Source organism: Scyliorhinus canicula, chromosome 5 (assembly GCF_902713615.1).
Source record: "Scyliorhinus canicula chromosome 5, sScyCan1.1, whole genome shotgun sequence".
NCBI classification, from domain to species: domain Eukaryota; kingdom Metazoa; phylum Chordata; class Chondrichthyes; order Carcharhiniformes; family Scyliorhinidae; genus Scyliorhinus; species Scyliorhinus canicula.
This window is the reverse complement of record NC_052150.1, coordinates 101,266,136-101,278,458: the sequence shown is the minus strand read 5'-3', so window position 1 is coordinate 101,278,458 and position 12,323 is coordinate 101,266,136. Positions and strand designations below refer to the sequence as shown.

General features: G+C 49.6%; 1 protein-coding gene across 1 annotated transcript in view; it reads left to right on the top strand.

The window, feature by feature from the left end:
* Positions 1 to 12,323, top strand: part of LOC119966162 (histone deacetylase 9-like) — a 1,160,486-nt gene that overhangs the window by 720,874 nt on the left and 427,289 nt on the right. The gene's annotated exons all lie outside the window — the stretch shown is intronic.

Sequence of the window (12,323 nt, the reverse complement as noted above, 5' to 3'; positions counted from 1 at the left end):
AGTCCTCTATTTATTAATCAGCCCTCTGCGGCAGCACCTGGGTACTGTGTAACACTGCTCAGGCACTCCAGTTGGAATATGGAAGGTTTCTGCGTCAAATATTGTCCAGGATCCCTGCTGTGTTTTGCCTGCAGAATTTGTACAGTCTCCCAAAACCCTTCACACTCCCAGCCATGTTTTACTTTGCTGAGCCCATCCTGCACATTCAAAGCTGCAGGCCTCTGCTCAATGCTACGGAAACAGGGCACCTGATGCATTTTCTGTCTCAAGGAGGAATCGTACTAGAAGTGTCGGTTTCGGTGAGAAAATCAGTACGAATCCAGTCAAAGCCTTTAACGGGAAATCTCACAGAATATTGAGCCCCTTTTTTCAGCACGTGAATCACACCGCGCTCGTGGCGGCCTCCCGCTGATTCGCTCACCCTGGGGCAACTTGGGGAGCTCCATATAAACACCGTCCCCGCACTCTTCAGCACTTGTTCCAGATCCATTCGAGGGGATGGCTGCCAGGAAGCCAGCCCTGCATTTCTCAAAGGAAGCCCAGACCAGACCCCTGGATGGTGTGTAGCAGAGGCAGGGTGTCCTCTATCCATGGTCACAGCAAGGTGACCACTTGTGCCTGGGGGGGCAGTGACAGCCCTAGTCAGTGTCAGCTCTCTGCAGAAGAGGACAGGATAGAAGTGCCGCAAAATGATGAATGACATTCGCATGGCCAGGGGTAAGTCTGCCAGCTCTAATCTCTCACTGCACCTCCTCACACATCCCGTGCACCTTCAAGCTGATCTCTTCTCCACCCCCCAACTCCCAATGGTCTTCCACAGTATCTAATCTGCTCCGCACATCCCAGCTCCCACTCAAGTCCATCACATGCCACACCTCATCAACATCTGGACTGACAGGACTCCCCACCAACACGCTCACCATCTGGCACATTCCAGGACAAACTCAAGCGTAGTAGGCATGAGCGGGCGCTGCCAGCCAGAGCCATGCCCAAGTTCAGATGCCTCACGTCCTTTGAGGAAGTTGCTCTTAAATTGGCCAGGCAGGGGAAGAACTGCGCTTGTGATGCACTATAAATTACCATAAAGGCGAGAGTAGTGGAATAATCGAGGCTTTATTGAGCAAAGATGTTGTGCCTCCTGTAGCTGCCACCAGAATGGCTGCAGCACCGTTGAGCACACACATTTATACGCCGCCTACTGGGCGGAGCCAGCAGGCAGGGATTTACCCATGTACCTCTATTATACGTGTCTTACCGTAATACATATAATACTGCGAGTGGTGATTACCACATTCACCCCCTGTTAAAAAAAGAGTCCGGCAGAGCGGGTGGAAAAAAAGAATCACAAGTTTAGTCTGTCGGGGGCCTTGACCCTCCTCTGCGATCGCCTCAGTCCTGGTGGTGATGTGGGTGCCGACTTGGTCACCTGTGACTCTGGGAGCATGTTGACCTCGTCTTCGTCACCCTTGAGTGGAACCAATGGGAGGACGGATCCTCCTGGGGCGGGGGCTACAGTGAGGTTCGCTGGGGGGAGGGTGAATGGCGCAGGGGTGAATGAGGCAACCGGTGGGGAGGGGGAGTGGTGTCAGGTCGGGGGCCGTGGGTGGGGATCCAGTGGGTGCCAGGCCCCGGAGGGAGACTGTGTCCTGGCACCCGTGGGGTGTGCCACGTAGGCGTACTGTGGGTTTGCGTGTAGGAGGTGGACCCTTTCGGCCAAAGGGTCCGACTTATGGCTCCGCACATGCTTGTGAAGGAAGACGGGTCCAGGAACTGTCAGCCATGTTGGAAACAAGACCTCGGAGGTGGGCTTCCTGGGGAAGGCCAAGAGACGTTCATGAGGGGTCTCGTTAGTCATGGTGCAGAGGAGCGATCGGATGGAGTGGAGCGCGTCGGGGAGGACCTCCTGCCAGCGGGAGACCAGGAGAATTTTAGACTGCAGGGCCAACACGACTACCTTCCAGACCATCCCGTTCTCCCCCTCCACCTTCCGTTTCCCCAGGGGTTGTAGCTGGTCGTCCTGCTCGAGGCGATGCCCTTGCTGAGCAGGAACTGACACAGCTCGTCACTCATAAAAGAGGATCCCCGATCGCTGTGGATGTAGGTGGGGAAACCGAACAGTGTGAAGATGCTGTGGAGGGCTTTAATGACCATGGCAGAAGTCATAGCGGGGCATGGTTTGGCGAAAAACCCGGAGTGCTCATCGACCACGTTCAGAAAGTACGTGTTGCGGTCGATGGAGGGGAGGGGCTCTTTGAAGTCCATGCTGAGGTGCTCAAAGGGGCGGGAGGCCTTCACCAGGTGCGCTCGATCTGGCTGGTAGAAGAGCAGCTTGCACTCCGCGCAGACCTGGCAGTCTCTGGTGAGAGTCCTGACCTCCTCAGTGGAGTCGGGCAGGTTGCGGGCCTTGATGAAATGGAAGAACCGGGTGACCCCCAGGTGGCAGAGGTCATAGTGGAGAGCCCGGAGTCGGTCCACTTGTGCGCTGGCACATGTACCGCGGGATAGGGCGTCAGGGGACTCGGTGTGCTTCCCTGGGCGATACAAAATCTCTTAATTATAGGTGGAGAGCTCGATCCTCCACCTCAAGATCGTGTCGTTTTTGATCTATCACATCTGTCACACGTACCCTCCACCAGCGCAGATACTCACACCTCGATGGTATTAAGTAGCCATCAGGCTTTTCGGTCACTCACAGATGAGCACCTCACAATCGAAGACCCACAGCAGGCAGAGGAAGGAAACTCCCAGAGGAGGCAGAAGATGCTTTGAGCCCCAGGTCGATGTCATGCCCCTGGTTCCAGTCATCTCAGAGCTGCTGAAACTACAAAGGCAGAATCATGAGAATGAGGAAGGGATGACAGTATCCCTCCTTGGAGTGCAAGGCCGACTGGAGGAGTTCCATCGCCTTATGTCGGAGGAGATGGTGTCGTCAGAATGAGGGAAACACTGGGAGGGTTCAGGAGGTACACTTCATGATAGGGGATGTCGGCTCCATGGCTCAGCTCATGACCTCCATCGCTGAGGGCATGAGCTCCATGGTACAGGTTTCAACTGCATGGTGCAGGCACTGGTGGGAAAGGACGGCGAGTCTTCTGGATCTCACTACAGTTGTCCCTCTATCACTTAGAATCATGGAATTTACAGTGCAGAAGGAGGCCATTAGTCCGATTGAGTCTACATCAGCCCCTGAAAGAGCACCCTACCAAAGCTCACACATCCACCTTATCCCTGTAACCCAGCAACCCCACCTAACCTTTGAACACTACAGGTCAGTTTGACGTGACCAATTCACCTAACCTGCACATCTTTAGACTGTGGGAGGAAACTGGAGCACCCGGAGGAAACCCACGCAGACACGGAGAGAACATGCAGACTCCGCACAGATAGTGACCCAAGGGGGGAATCGAACCTGGGCCCTGCCGCTGTGAGGCAACAGTGCTAACCACTGTGCTACCGTGCTACATGAAGGAGCACAGGGGCCCACAGACACCCGAAGGGAGGAGGATTGGCAGGTGCACAGATTGGGGCCCTCCACCTCTGGAGCCTAGGGTGTTCAGCTCACCTGACACACCCTCCCTTGAGTGCACACCTCCAGCCCTGCATACCAAGAGTTGTAGGCCGAAAGATGGCCTGGACCATCAAGGTCTATGCCCCCCCCCCAAGGAACGCCCGCCAGGTTAATCCCAGGCAACAGGGCATGGAAGCCAACAGACCACCTCGACCTCGGCTTTGTATACTGGGGATACACCAAGATGTAGCGGGGTTGGGGGGGCGTGGTGAGGAAAAGTAAGAGACTATACGCACTTGGTGGGCACAGATGAATCTTGGGACAAGTTTAGATAGATCACCATTGTTAAATTGTTCTGGAATTAAACATCACTTTGTTCACCTACAGAGTCTCCACCCTGTCATGTCATGGCGCCATGCTCAGCGAACCCCCGTGCCCACGCACCGCTTTTGTCCTGTGCAGTGTGAGAATGGCAGCGCAATGTCTTTCCATCTCCCACACTGATGACGCAATATGGACATACTGCTACTGGCGTGGGCCCAACCCCTGCCTGAAACACTTCCGCCAACCTCTCATCCATGGAAGGTGCCCCCTCCACCCCACTTCATCAACGCTCCTGCCTTTCATGTCTGCCTCTTTTCTCCAGTGATAAGGAGCCCACGCACTGTCAAAGTGCTGAGAGCCTTCCCACCTCGAATGTAAGATAGATGTGAACACCACGATCCCTGACCTTGGAAAGCTGAGGAAAGTCATTCAGTATCTCTGAACCCCACGATAAGCCCGTTGACTGCCAGGACTCTCTATCAGGCAGCAGTCAGATATATCACTGAGGATGAGGAACATCACTTTGTCCTGAATGCAATGCATCATCAATCTCCCACAGAGTCGGGCCAATGGCTTTAACACCCTGCCCATGAGCTTGGGCACCATCATGAGAACCTACCACTGGCACCACTGTACCGATTAGATGTCACACCCGATGGTGGGTCAGCTCTTAATTCCCCAGTCCTGTTCATCCTCAAACTGGGAGGGTATGAGGGTGCCCCTTACTCTACGGCACATGCAGACCTCGGCCATCACCCAAGGTCATTGATCCTCCTCCTCAGCAAGTTGCACTTCACCACCCTTCTTGACCTCCTCTTCAACCGAGATGTGTCCCTCCCCCACATCCTCCTGGTCCAGCTGCTCGCCCCTCTGCAGCACCAAGTTGTGCAGAGCACTATAATTCAGGACACCCTATGGGTGCTCTATGGAGGGCACACCCGACCAGTTCAGGCACCAGAACCACACCTTCAGCAGTCCTGTGGCCTGCTCGACCAACGCAAAGGTTGAAGCATGAATCTCATTGTTGTGAGTCCCTGCAGGTGTGTATAGCCTCCGTATCGAGGTCTTCAGCCTGTGGGCAGCACGGTAGCACAAGTGATTAACACTGTGGCTTCACAGCGCCAGGGTCCCAGGTTCGATTCCCTGCTGCGTCACTGTCTGTGCGGAGTCTGCATGTTCTCCCCATGTCTGCGTGGGTTTCCTCTGGGTCCTCCGGTTTCCTCCCACAATCCAAAGATGTGCAGGTTAGGTGGATTGGCCACGTTAAATTGTCCTCAGTGACCAAAAAAGTTTCTGAGGGGTTATTGGGTAACGGGGATAGGGTGGAAGTGAGGGCTTAGGTGGGTCGGTGCAGGCTCGATGGGCCAAATGGCCTCCTTCTGCACTGTTTGTTCTATATTCTATGTTCAGCCACCTCTTGAGAAGGTACTTCATGAGCTGGATTCTTTGATCCCGACGCCAAAATCACATACTCTAGGAGTACGTCGCGTGCTGTATCCACACCCTCCTTACGTTGGCTGTGGCCCGCCCTGTGATGCTCTGTCCCCGTCGGGAACTCAGCGTGGCAGCTAAGGACTCAGTCCAGCACCGCCACAGTCAGTGGAGGGCCAATCCGTGGGAAGGGGGGGGGCATTCTTCAGGGCTGGGGGCACTGTGGTGGGGCATCCGGGGCACGCGAGCCAGCCGAAGGGGGGGACCATTTTTGCGGGCAGGGCCCGTGAGCAGCATCTGCCATGAAGATACGGCAATTCTGCTGGCCGTATCGACAGCTAGAGCTGGGAGCTCTACGCTTTCTTCTGGCAATTCCCGCCCGGAACAGGGAATTGGTGGCCGTTTTGCGCCAGTTTTCCTGGCGTAAAACACCACCATTTTCACGCTGGCGTGGGGACTTAAGCATCCAGATCGGAGAATGCAACCTCCTGTCTCTGAGGAGCCATCCGTCCAGCCACTGCCCTCATCAAAAAATATCTGGGATCTGCGAGCACCCCAAGTTGTAACTGTCATGGACGATCCCTGGGAAATGGGCACACACCTCCATTATGTGCATCATGTGGTTACAAACGGGTTGGACATTGACGGAGTGTTATCCCTGATCCCTTTCGATTTATAAATGGCTCCACATAACACCATGAAACCACAGCGGCATGTGGGTGCGGTGATCATACCATGTGCCTGGGGCATGCCTGCTGAGCATGCAAAGGCCACGACCTTGGCGTCCTGGCTCATGTGGTCCCAGTCCAAGTTTATATCCATGTGGGCCCACGCAATAAGGGCATCTGTTACCTGCCTTATGCATTTGTGTGTGGCTGGCTTGGAAACGCCATGCAGGTCACTGGTGCTGCCCTGAAACAAGCGCTTGCATATAACTTCAGAGTGGTGGTAACTTTAAGGACCACAGGCAGTGGGTGGCCTCCCATTCCATGTGATGACAGCTCTTGAAGGACCTGGCAAAGGTGGTCCACAGTTGTCCGGGACAGACGCAGTCTTCTCCGGCACTGAAGCTCCAACATCTGTAGGTAGGATGTCCGATGTAGGAAGTCCGTTTGCCGGGCCTGTCTCTTATGAGGCTCTACCATCCTGGCCTCATGAAGCGGCATTTATATCATATGTCTCTGCTGCTGCTTGATCACTATGCGTAGAATAGCCAACTCAGCTGGCTCCATGATTCTCAAGAATCATGCACTGAGAAGTAGAGAACACCAAAGTGAGCACTGAGGATTCCTGACAGGGCCCTGAGCCTCAGTCCCCACGCCCCTGCTACATCCATCCCTGAGTGAGTGTCCTTCCACTACGTCTTACACCCTCCCCTCTCACACTATAGCTACGTCCCCACAGTTATCCCTCTCAACTCCACCTGGTATGGACTCTCAAATGTCTCTATGCCTCTCTTACCCCTGACCATTTCTCCATACCCCCCCCACTAGTCCCAACCCTGGTGCTAGATGAAAGGGCAGTTGAATGGATGCATGGGACCAGCGTGTGCGTCCTCATGGGGGATACAATGATAGGGGTACAAATCAGTATTATTTGTAATGTTAACGCTTGTAAGAGCATTGGCATTCAATGCTTGGGGCCATCTCTTCCAAAAGCTTAAGAATTTGGACTCCAATCAGTGGCACTGAGTTTAGCTCCGCAGATTTCATTGGTGCAATTGACTAGTCAAGGAAGGATGAGGTAACTGATCAGGAAAATGACTGCCTCTTGTGGCAGACAAGGTACAGCTGATTCAAGTGAAGCCTGCAAGTAGCATGACAAGCATTTCCCAAGATCCCAGGTCACAAGGGCTGCAGATTTAACAAGCCTTCCATCAGCCACCGCCATCCACCCCAACACTAATTCCTGACTTCCTTGACAAGTGTATTCGAATTTCCATGCAGCTTAACCCCTTTTGTCCTCACAGTGTTTCCAGAGGATGGAGTTTACACGCACTTCAGCCACCCCCCCTCCCCCCGCTTCAAGAGGCAGGGATGCAACATATTCCTGAGTGCTGCACTCTGCCCTGGCAGCCTGGCCGCTGAACCCCACCATCAGTCCCGCGTTGAACTTATCTGTGCTTTCTCTGCTCTCTCTCTGGTGCCCCCTGAGCATTTGACACCCTGGAGGGTGATGGCTGCCTGAGCACTCACCTCCGATATCCCCTGGAGGTGAGGCCGTTTGTTTCATGTTTGTGAAAAGCTGTTGTAAATGGTTATTCAGTGAGTGAGGAAGTCCTGGAGTAAGTGCTTGTTAGTGACATGCTAATGTATTAGAATGAGGTTCCCGGGCTCCTGCAGCATGTTTTGAGTTACTCCACCGGCGAGGAGGATTGAAAATTTAAAATCGCGATCTCTCTGGAGAGAATTGCGTTTTCCAATTCTCGCCGGTATTTGCACTTGTGTCTCCAATCCCACATACGGCTAGTGTGAGCTCAAAATCTTCCCCTCAGTATGTGCACAATATATTACCCACTAAGCAATGTTGCCTGAGAAACAACATACTGATACATGGACTGCTACATGATGCCCAATCACTTCAGGTTCTATCACTCTATCACCCTTATTACGTCTTACTAGTGTATATGCCCTCAGCTCCACTGTATAATGTATTTCCCCAAATCTGTCAGACAGTGGAAAGAAGTGGCAAACTAAACCTTTTTTTCAGCATTGTGTTCATATGCAATGGGCAGCACGGTAGCATTGTGGATAGCACAATTGCTTCACAGCTCCAGGGTCCCAGGTTCTATTCCGGCTTGGGTCACTGTCTGTGCGGAGTCTGCACATCCTCCCATGTGTGCATGGGTTTCTTCCGGGTGCTCCGGTTTCCTCCCACAGTCCAAAGATGTACAGGTTAGGTGGAATGGCCATGATAAATTGCCCTTAGAGTCCAAAATTGCCCTTAGTGTTGGGTGGGGTTACTGGGTTATGGGGATAGAGTGGAGGTGTTGGCCTTGGGTAGGGTGCTCTTTCCAAGAGCTGGTGTAGACTCGATGGGCCGAATGTCCTCCTTCTGCACTGTAAATTCTGTGATAAAACATAGCTGGCAGTATGTTTAAAGCTGTAAATTGATTGGAGTTCTCTTGATCTTCTCAAGCAGCTTGAACTTCAAGATGGTGCTTTATCATAAGTCAAGTTACAGCCTTAACAATTGCCTGCAACCTATTAGTCTATATATGTGTCAAAATTTGGAGACAATCACTTTCCCAAATGTCACATGACAGAAAGTGTGAATTTGAAGCACTGTATAGTCAGTAATTAGCATCCATTCTTTAACTCATTGTCAGCCACAATGGTATTTTCTCATCAAGTATGACAAGAATAATTGACTGAAACAAATCAATGAATTAAGACATTTTTTATCGTTACCTCAATTGCCTAATTCTCCTGCAGTAATTTTGAAAGATATTTTTGTCTGACATTGTATGATGAAAACAGGTGCACAATGCAAAAGTTTTTTTAAACATCGTACAGCTTTGAGCGAGATGAACATTCTTGGAGTTTTAAGTTGCACAAATTGATTGATCTCGTCATACGCCTTGCAAGCAACTGTGTCTCAAGAGACCGGCTTGTTTGTCTCAGCTGCTCAAGAATTTTACTTAATTCACTTGTTTATCTAATGAAATTAAGAAAATAAGCTTAAAAAATAGATATAATGTTCAATTGGTTCAGTAGTACTCAAAGCTGTAGTGCATCATGTGATCCTGATAAATCCTGGCTTTCCCTGTGTTAGTAGACAATCAATATTATGACACCTTTGTTTTCAGTGACCTGTTTATTGGCGCAGTCTCTGTGACCTATCGTTTCATGTCAGAATGCCCCCATAAAGCCTCAGTGGGAGGTTCTGTTTTGAGCAAAAACACTCAGTGTTATTTTTCATGTTAAGAATCTGCCGAAGCCTGCAAGAGAAACAGCGTGGTATTCATGGGTTGCTTTTTATGCTTCCTTTGCCCAAGATAATTGATATCTCAGAACCTAAAGGTCTCAAAAGCGGAGGTGACAAATTATTACAATTCTGTCAAGGCCAGGACCTGTGTGCTGTTTCCCTCATGGAGGTGGCTCTTTTATTTGAGTCACAGATGCTTTTTTGTTTGGGAAGTAAGCAATGATTGTTGCTATACTGCTACACTAGGTGTTCTTTTACATCCAAGTTTCTCCCCTGTGGTCAGAGTCATGTTACAGCTGGGAGTTCCCAAGAAGCCACAAAATAAAAGGGAAACTGTGTAACCTTCTCCTGTGTTTGAGTGTCAAACAAACTGGAGACGTGGGACAGAAATTGAGCTAATTGGAAATAAATTCAGATGAACTACCCCTTTCAGATAGAATTTCAGCTACTTCTTGGTTTCAAAAAGGAATTGCAGTTGGAACCAATTCCTACTGAATGTAGCTATGATGGGACATTGTAGAAGTTTAGACATTTACAAATGCACAAATTGAAGGTATTATTGTCAATGCACTGTTCAGAAAGTGGCACAAATCCAGCAGCAATTTCAGTACAGACTACAGTTAGTTTGCGTGGTAACCCTTGGAGCTGAGTGTAATGATTGATGCTCCAGTTTGGCAGTACCATCTCCGGCAGTGTGATGTGTTAGAGATGCATCCTTTGGACAGGATTTGAAACTGAATGTTGTTCTGCTTGTTCCAGGGGTTCCAGTAAACGTTAAATATCCTAGAATATTATTAATGAAACAACAGAGGTCTTCTAACGTCCTCCTGACATTCTGCCCAAAACCAATGCTACCAAATACAGAAATAAAACCAGGAAACGCTGGAAATAATCAGCAGGTCATGCTGCATCTGTGGAGAGAGAACAGGGGCTTTGTTGACCTGAAACCAATGACCCAAATCTTGTGATATGGGAAGAGGCCTCTGACTCAACTTATATCGCTGATGTGTGATGGAACCTCAAAAAAGTTACAACTTCTGCACATCTGCAGTAGCTACATGGGAAGTATAATGTTCCGGTGGCCTGAATAACCCTCGCTAGATTGCTCCATGATCCTAATGACAGAAGGATCAGATGGCCAGAACCACAGAGACTGTGGCTGTCTGCGTTTTACTTACCCTATTATTTTACAAGGATTTCCTTGGAGCTTTTTACAGGAAGTTAAAAAACCAGTGAAATCCTAAATAAATCAGGAGGAGTGTCAAAGCACTCCAGCATACACAGAAATGTTCAGCCAATGTCCTGGCAATGTATACATCACCTCCCAGCAATGTTAATCTACCCTTCCATCCAATAATGCTCAAACCCTGGCAATGTTCAACACCCTCACACCCCGCTTTCCGATAATATTCATTCCTCCTCATCCCGTCCTGGCAATGTTCACCTCCCTTCCAGCAATATTCGATCCTTGGCAAGGTTCAACATAACCCCTCCCCCGCTTTCTGACAATGTTCCCATCCCCACAATATTAACCTTCCTCCCCATCCTTTTCCAATAATCTTCACTGACCCCCATCCCATTCTGCCAATGTTCACGTCCCTCACAGCAATATTCAACCGCTGCCAATGACCAACATCTTCCCCACCCCTTTCTGACAATGTTCAGCACCCCTATCTCACCTTGGCAATGTTCAACCCCTACCCTGCTACCAACCCCCCACCTTCCCCAGATGTCACAGAATATTTTGACTGTACATGGAAGGAATGAATGCCGTTTAAACTCTGCTCCTATCTCAATTAACATTGTGAACCTTCAGAGAGCAGTGAACAAATGTTTAACTAGAAGATGCTTGTCTGAGAAAGTATTGCGTAGACCACCTGCAAAGTCACTGAATGGGTTCAGTCAGGTCACCTTACATGTGGGGGTATAGTAAGAGAGATCTCCACTACATGTCCACCAATTCATTAGGGGACACGGGGCATGAGACAAGGAAGAGATGTGATAATATCACACAAAGCCAGTAAACTGAGTGCAGTGGGTGGTCAACCATGTGTGTTCTTCAACTCCTTCTGGCAATGTTCACCCCTCAACTCCCATCCTGGCAATGTCCCAATCAGCCCTGGACAATATTCACCCCGAATCAAAGACCCCTCCCACCCGAGTTATTCTCTCTTCCAACCTCATACATTGGGAAGAAGATACAAAAGTCTGAGAACACACAGTGATAGATTCAAAAACAGCTTCTTCTCAGCTGTTACCAGAATCCTGAATGCCCTGTTATAGTCTGAACTGATGTCTCTACACATTTTCGGATCGTCTCCACTGTTGTTCGAATTATACTGCCTATGCTTCACACGCTGTCTATGTCTATGTATTTACATTGTGCATTTATCGTGTGTCCAATGTTTTTCATGCATGGAATGTTCTGGCAGAATTTACGTAAAGCAATACTTTTCGTGGGAGCTCAGTATATGTGACAATAAATCTAAATCAAAATTCTGCCCACTGGAGAATGGATCAGGTACTCCTGCCCCTCAAACTGTCCAGTGCTTGCCCCCACCAACAGTACAGTGCTCGCACCCTCCAACAGTACAGTGTGCACCCCCTCCAACAATACAAAGCTTACCACCTCTAACCAGATTTTGTGCAAATCTGGGTCCAGACCTCAATGGGCAGAATCCAGATCATGACTCTTCACGAGATCATGTTAGATCTCGCGTGGCATGATGAGCCAGTAAATCTCCTGAGAGGCCTCTCGCAGAAGATTTACCGGCCTCGTTGCGCCCGACTCGAGCACGGCGCGACCGAGATCGTGTCCCCTGTACTTGCAGCATTTCTGAGAAACAATGTAAAAGTAAATGTACATAAATGTACATTAGCTTGATCATATTTAGTGGATTACCAAAAGTTCCAAAACTTAGAAAGGGCTTAATTGCACTCTACAATAAATAACAAATTATAGAAGCATTTGATTCATGTTAAACACTGGAATATTTTGAATTCTGTCCTTTAAGTATTGTTCATTTGCTCTTTTATGTTTCTGTGATAAAAATGTATTATGCTGTAGGTTTCTTTTTTTTTGTCACAAAACTGTGGGTTGTTTTGGTACAGTAATCGCAGTATATGCGTCACA